This window comes from Diadema antillarum, unplaced genomic scaffold, assembly GCF_040938485.1.
Source record: "Diadema antillarum isolate AM-2024a unplaced genomic scaffold, OU_Dant_1.0 seq00001253_RagTag, whole genome shotgun sequence".
Taxonomy (NCBI): Eukaryota; Metazoa; Echinodermata; class Echinoidea; order Diadematoida; family Diadematidae; genus Diadema; species Diadema antillarum.
The window spans coordinates 56,562-64,663 of NW_027272039.1; positions in this window are offsets into that span (position 1 = coordinate 56,562).

The window sequence follows — 8,102 nt, forward strand, 5'->3', positions numbered from 1 at the left end:
GCAAATTATGTGATTTGATATTCAGATGTCAAATTTGGGCATATTTTGACATTTGAATATCAGAATTAAGATACTCGGTTGGTATCCAGATATAAAATTATGCAATCTTGAAATAAATAAGATAAAAGTAAGCATTGTATAGCATGAAATGCACTTGTGCCCACCACATAGTTCTTTTTTTTTTAAAGATATCTAATATCATTATGTGTATTCAGTAAGATATTCTGATTTTTTTTCTTTTTTTTAAAAGATTTATTCTTGTTGCATGATCAGTATCATAAGGGCTCAGTATAAAGATTTTTAATGCAATTTTCATGTGTGGTTACAAGCATTACAGCAAGTGTTGTGATTAGATATCAGATTGGAAGTATGCATACACAAATGATTAGAACAAAGTATGTATACATTCTGAGAAGTGTTGGCGAAAGTAAACCTGTTGCATGATCAGGTGGAGACTTTTCACAATGATGTACACATGGATTGAGTAAAAAATCAATTCAGCAGTAGTTTGCCTTGAGCTGTGAGTAGTATGTTATTGCATGTGTACATATAAACAAGAAAATGTGAAGATGCATAATGCTGGGGCCTTCAAACAAAACAGTGCATGTCTAGCTATTTTGTTTATCCAAAAAATTAGAAGTCAACAAGCTTAGCTTGGATGACTTTGAATGAATATTAATTGTACACTTCACTTTCAACTCTTCCGTGGTTTCTCCAATCCTGAGCTCCTCCAAGCAGCTTTTTCTCTCCCTTAGAAAAAAAAAAATGGAATTAACAAAAGTACCAACGTTTGTTGCAACTTAATGCTGCAATATCAGACCAGATCATGTCATCTACTTTTTAAATTCAATTTACAAGTCTGATTTGGGTCATCGGCCTCCACTTCGCCTGACTGCTGCTAAGTTGCAGAAAACACGAGTGGAATGTGTACGTCAAATTACACAAAAAAGGTCACGTGCCAGGTGGTTCTTTCAACTCAGTGATGATTTCAGACTGCTAAGTGATCGGCAATCATCAACACTGCCGTGAGGCGTGTGCTGTGGGAGTCTCCGATTGGCCCTCTAAAGTTAATTGCCAGCCGGAGTGACTTCTAGATTCCACGAGTACGGTTTGCTGCATCTCACCACATCCAAATGCCAACAGCCTTGATAAATGGCGTCGTTTCCAGATAGTGTGCCAGTTTTAGATTATGATACTCGTCATCCAATATCAGTTATGTGCCATCCATACTTACGGGCTTCTAGTAAAGTAGTCTATTTAAGTGCTGTTGCAGTAGACAATCCTTGTTATCTTAGCGTGCATGAGCTCGTTTGCGAGGCACTTCGTAGAAAATGCGTCATGAAGTGAATATCGTCGGGTGCCCGTGCATTGGCCGCTAACGCAATACAATTTGTATTGCGTTAGCGGCCAATGCACGGGCACCCGACGATATCTTACAAACAAACAGTAGAAGAAAAAAAAATGCCTGTGGCTTGAAGAATGTTTCATCTGAAGCCATTGACTTGTGTGTGCCAGAAATATTAACAACTCAAAATGAATGACAGTACACTTCTGTAATGAATTTGTAAGGAACCGTAATGGTGCTAGTCTCGTAACCGGCATGTGAGACTTTTTGGGTGTTGTAGATGATGCACTATTTTGGCCTGCTATTTCTTTGTTCTGCAGCAAAGTAGTCTCTATAGTGTATATGCAATGACCATTTTTTTTTTTTTTTTTTTTTTTTTTTTTTGCATACGTGTTGTGCCAAACCTGTGACAGAAACAAATGAAATGCTCCCCATGCTGATCAGATGTACTGTTGAATGTCCTGATAATGAGATACCTGATATAATGAAGTGATTTTGCAGGTTCCATTCTGTTTATATTCTTCCTTTTTTATCCCTGATAAAACGAGATACCTAATATAGAGTAATTATCCATATTATATGTACGGGGACAGTTTCATTTGTTGATGGAACTACCGTACTCAATCTGGTGAGAGAGTACTCTCAATTCCTGTAATATTTGTGAGTAACTCCCGCTTTTGTTTTTTAGTATGACAAGCACACTCGATGCTCTTTTGCTGTTTCATTGATGAATGAAACTGACCCTGATGCAAATAGGCACCCTGTCGCAAACATAGAAAATTACTCTAGCCGTTAAATTTCAGGGGTCCCAAGTAGCTCTCTATAATTAGGTTTCCCTGTACTATAAAGGTCAAGAGAGTGTACCAGTGGCAGAGCAGTACACATCACAACCGCTTAGTGATATCTCCGTGCTTGTCACAGTGCGTGAGGAATTAGAAAGGATGCCTGCATGTGGTATTATTGGCAAAGAGCTAGGTATTTAACTGCGCTCTCCACTAACTTCAGCTGCCACTGACCATGCAGCATTACAAAGCTTTGCGGCACTGGAGCAGTGTCCAGTCACATTGGAAAGGAGCAAACCAGGCTTGCTTGGAGCACACACAGCTCTCAGGGCACTACCGTCTCCTCTCTATTAATATATTCCTTTGCATCTCATTCAGCAAATCGTTCCTCACTCACTTGAGAGTGCTGTGGTTCAACGACCCAAGGTTCTGGGACCGTCAACAGGAGAGCCCGGGGTTCAAGCCCCACCAGGCGCGTGCATCTATGGACTGCATGTTTATCTGCTGTGCCCCTGTCAGTTACAAGTAAGAATGGCACCCTTCAGAGGGGTAATAAATGATGCTGGAGGAGTCCACTGGTAGAATAGTGCCAACACTGCAAGAGGCTACCCCTTGTAAATGTGATATTTATCGTCTCGATTGTCATTATAATGATGATTATTCTGATAAGCTTTGTGCCACCTTTTCAAGACCATGGTTGCCATGTAACAATTCAGTTTTTATGTCTCTTTCAGGGGGCTTCCCTTTGCAGCTGCTTTCAGGTCAACAACAGGCATTTTTTTTTTTCATTTTAGTTAATCAATCCAGTATATGTAGTACTGAATGCATCACAGTTGCCCCCTCCCCCCCCCCCCCAAAAAAAAAAAAAAAAAAATGATGAACAAGGAAGAAAAATACAAGATTAGTTAGTGAGTAAGCAATGCAGCTGAAAAGTGGAACAATCAATCTATGTCCTCGTAAATGCCATTTACTTGTCAGTTATATTAAGAATGGTTGTATGTTCGCCTTTTTCATCAGATGGACTTCAGAAATCATATCAAACTAATTGCAGTGCACCGCTTGGCACGGTAGCTTCACTGAGACACATGATCAACATCAAATGCTGCTTCTTTTCTCAAAAGAGGTGCATACACTCAACAAAAATGTAAAGACTCTGTAAGTGGCATCGGTGCTAACAACCAGCAAATAAGCCTCTAGTATGGCTGTGCTGTTAATGTTGAACGAGAGCAGAGAAAAATGGCGTTGGAAAGGCTAAGTGGTATCTGTTCAGCACCAGACATGAAACATGCCTGACCTTTGCGGTGGGATGCCAATATTAATATTTCGTATCATGATTTTTATGCCTCTATGGGTAGGGGATGGGGGTAGTTTTCATTATTTTTGTGGTTTTTTTTTTTCTCTCACTTGTTTTCTCGGAGGTGCTATGAAAGTAGAAATCATGAAAATAATCGTTCCGCATTGTCATCCATAGTTACTGTATATGTTGAGAAATTGCATCTGGTGGCTGGTTTGAAAACCGAAGAGCCCCAGACAGCTGGTAACGGAATGTCGTTGTGTAGTCACCAATACAAATACATTACCTAATGTACTGTACATTGTAGTATGTGTGTGTCATATCACTCAAGTTATGCATGATAAAGCTATTATGGTATATCCTTTGAAGAAATGTATACATTCGCCATATATGCTGTATTTTCTGTTTTTTGAATCTGACATGTTCAGCTATTCATGAATGGAAAATATGAACAAAATTTGCATGAACCCAAATGAAGGTGTTGCTTTAACAAAAGGAATGAAATGTAAAAATGAAAAGTAATGAAAAAGCAAAGAAAATGTGCTAAAAAAAGAAGAAGCTATTAACACCTTGGTTTGGGTTAAATATCAATAGTATTGCAATTGAAATCTTCATTTAAAAACTATGAGTATTTATGCATTTAACAAAAGCTTTACAAATTACATTTTGTCTGTTTATCCAAAGGAGCTTGCATGTTAAGGAGACTTTGCTGTAGATATTCAGCTTGTTTGTCAGAGTAGAATTCAATGTGAACCTTAACACACCCCCAAAAGGGTCTAAAGTGCGTGGCTAGCCATCTTTTTACACTTTTTGCTTGTGAAGTTTGTGCGATATTATATATTCTCTAGATGTTGTTGCCCCAGTATAACTGGACTAATTTGTAGTGTAGGAGTAATTTTGTATGTGTGTACTCTTGACTGTGACATCTGAAATTCTTGAGAGAGAGATATCTGCATGAGAAATGTTCGTGTGGAATAATTTTTCTTCGTTGGTAGGACTCTAATGCCCTATTAAAGAAAAGAAACAAATCTCTTCCACAAAATCCATTTGGGATACTGGCAAGGTTCCCCAACGTTTCACAATTTAGCTGGACTCGAATGATATGATGTTGTGTGAACTTGTTCGAAGACAGTATGTCAGTGGTGGTCTGCTTGATATTCCAAGCAACATGACATAGTTTACTATATATTTTCAATGCATGTCGTAGCATACACTAAAGTGCTAAGTTTGTGTACCGGAGATGGTGTATTCATAATTCTGCCGGTATCACACGAATTCTGTCGCAAAATCAAAAGTGTGCTCTCTGTCTCTCGTTATAGTGGCAGTGTTTTTGACTCTATCTGTAGATGTAGTGTCTCAAAGCTGAGAGCGACCACAACTGGAGATTTACAGGTAGTGGTGCTCCTTTGCCAGCCCTCTCTCAGCTACCGACACAGTTTCATCCAGAGATTGTAAATTTGTGTCGAAAGTATTTCTTGTCCATCCTGCTCGTAAATATTGCGTTAAGAATTGGGCAGTGAGTTGCTCGTTACAGGCAGTTGTGATCCAGTCATCATCCTTTCATTTTCCGAGCATGGGGAGAGTATCTTCCGCTTGCGCTCAAAAGACCCAGTAACATGAAGATTCATGGGTTGTTCAATTCATTCACTGCCCACCGGGGTACATTCCAAAACCACAAATAGCACCGGTCGGCGAATATGTGCATTGAAGCTTACGCTTACCGGCACCAGTCGACCTCAGTCAAGATTCTTCGGCTGTGTGTGTTATAAAGATCAGTGATAAAGTTGTACACACTTTGTTACAGCGGGGGACTCTTGAAAATATCCGAGCTGGGTCAGCCTTCCGACACCATGGTACCCCCCATGCTAACTGGGTCTTCGAGATGACAGAGTTTGATTTGACCAGTCGATCTCGCATGCTAGCCTTGGATCTCACATTGTCTTAGACTTAAATCCAACTTGTCTGTTTGATCTTTATAAGCTTCGCAACTTTTTTAATCACTTAGTGAAAATTTGCAAAGGAGGACTGCTACCTTGAAAGCTTCAGAGTGTGTTTCCATCTTTGTAGCTGTAATAAGTATACCAAAAAAAAAAAATAGACCAGAAAGCAAACCAGTAGGTCTGAAATTCTTCAAAAGATAAGACTACTTGGTGAGTATTCTATGGTGTTTGTAAATAGCCAAATTTTAGTAGTGTAGCAAAAATCTACAATTAATGTGTTTTTTTTTTTTTTTGTGCATGAAACTAGATATAAAGAAATAGCTATTGAAGATGCTTGGTCTTTTGGTATTGTTTCTAGCAAAAGTTAAAATCCTAAGGCCTATTCATTACACATATATCAAATGCTTATTTCACTCACCAAATGCAAAAACAAATTGTGGTTTGTGTTTTTTGACATTTTTTACTTGTGCTACTAATTTTCTTCCCTTTCAATGTGTTATAGTGTGTGTCTGTGTCTGTGTGTGTTCTTGTAAATGGCTTCAATTGGGGACATTGGTTAGTTTCACACTGGGCAACCTGGGATACATTTTACACGAGGGTAGTCAAAACAGAGTAGTTAATGAGAAAGCACCCTAGGAGTGGGTCCTACCTTTAATAGAGGTATATACACCTGTACTACACCTTCCCATGCTGCACAACAGTGCCTGTATATGTGCGTGAATAGTAGGCCTACTTCACACTAGGCAAATGGGGAAACTCAGATTTTTTGTTTGGTACATCTTTGATTATTGAGTATGCACCCCTGCTCTACATGAAACATAATTTGAGTATGAATTCGCTGGTTTTCCAATTCACTTTAATGGTCAATTTACCAAAATAAAGAAAAATATATTTTTCAGAAACAAGTCATGCGGACCTCCCACCTATTCTAAATTTCTGAGGAGGGAATCTGAATTTTGACCCTTGCCAGCTCTTGTGTCAGTAGGAATTTCCTATTTTTCTTGATGATTTTACTACACACTCCGGTGGGAACTGCTCTCTCTTTCTTACTTTTGAGCCAAATCATCCTTCTTCTTTTTTCAGTCAGAAAGCTTAGGAAGTCTGAATGATATATAATGCACAGTTACCTTGAGCAAGCTATAATGTAGGCCTATCCCTGGTTGAAGCTTCTTACAAGAGTGTGTGTTTGTGTATTTGGGGGGAAGGGTGGGTGGGTTGGATGGGGCTGACAGGAAAGTTATATGCTGACAATCAACTTTTTTTTTTCAATAGAGAGTGTATGACATCAATGAAATTGGAATGTGGCGTCCTTGTTACTGGTTTTGTTGTGGGTTTTTTTTTTCAGTAATCAAGATTTGTTAATACCCTTCCATCAGTCTGCATAAACTGCAAATTAGTCTTGGCTGCCAGCCTCTTTGTAGCCACTGCCTGAGATGGGTTTCATTTTCAGAAATGTGCATAAACTACAAATTAACAGTAATAATCGTTACCATGGTAACAACTGCAATATGCACTGCTGGGTGGTAGTTGCTCACATGGAAGTGATTGATGTCTTATTTTAGCAATTATGTAAAGTTTTTTTGTGGAACAAGAATGGTCTTTAGCTAGATGCTTTGTTGTGGGCATCTATGTAGGGACAGCGTTTTCACTTTTGCCATGTGTACATGTACAGGCCTACTGTTTCCCTTATGTGACTTGCTAGTCTACATTCAGGCTATGTCATCGATCAGAGTTCTGCAGGTTATTAATTTCCCAATTATTATTTTTTTTTCCTGCTGACAGTATTATGAGTCTCATAGTATTCTGTTACTTTTCTATAACTATGAATTGCCAAATGTTCCCTGTCACACACAGATCGTTTCTCAATGAACCTTTTCTAAATGATTAATTGCAGTATATTAGAAAAATGATGGCTTGATAGTAATGTAATCAGCAGTCATCATATTTGTGTCAAAAATCTAAACTTAGTATTGCCATCATTGTTATGATTGCTATTTTGTGTATTAACAGTATTGCCATTATTATTATTGTTATCATCCTTGTTATTATTGTTTTGTCATCATCACTGAGAGCATAGTAATCATCATCATCACCATTATTACTAGTGTCAACCATGAACATATTATGCTGCTTATTGCTGTATCCATGGCAACAGGGACCAAGAGAAATTTTCTTCCCACCAGGTCTTCTGATGGCATCAATATGCGTGCTCCCATTCTCATTCATATCAACCCCTTGAAGACTAGTCCCGTGCACGTTGTAGCAAAATCAGCCCATCCTCAACGGGTTAGCCCATGGGTACCGGTACGCCCTCTTTTCGCTTTGTCAAATTAGGGATACAATCTTCATCATAGGCTGACGTTTCATCCGTTCTTGGCACGAAATTTCCCAAGCATACTATACTCTTGGTCCTGTACTGTTCTGTGCGAAACACAGGGGGAGAAAATTGTGCCGTTACTCAACTTGCGCATTCTGTGTAATCCTGTTCTGTGTGTTGTGTAACAGATATTTGTGAGGCACGCATTTTGCAAACAAAACAATTGCCTTTCATAAGGTTTGCGTGAATAGTCCTTTCCGTTTGCAGTTGTGATGATATTGCCTGCATTGAATTCTTCCAGTAATGTAGACAAAGAGGTTTATCCCTTGTTAAAGATGTTGATCAGATCATCATCATATGCTGCTCCATGCCACTGACTTTTGTCCTCAGATGGTTATCTGAACAAGGTGTCTCATGTCAATAA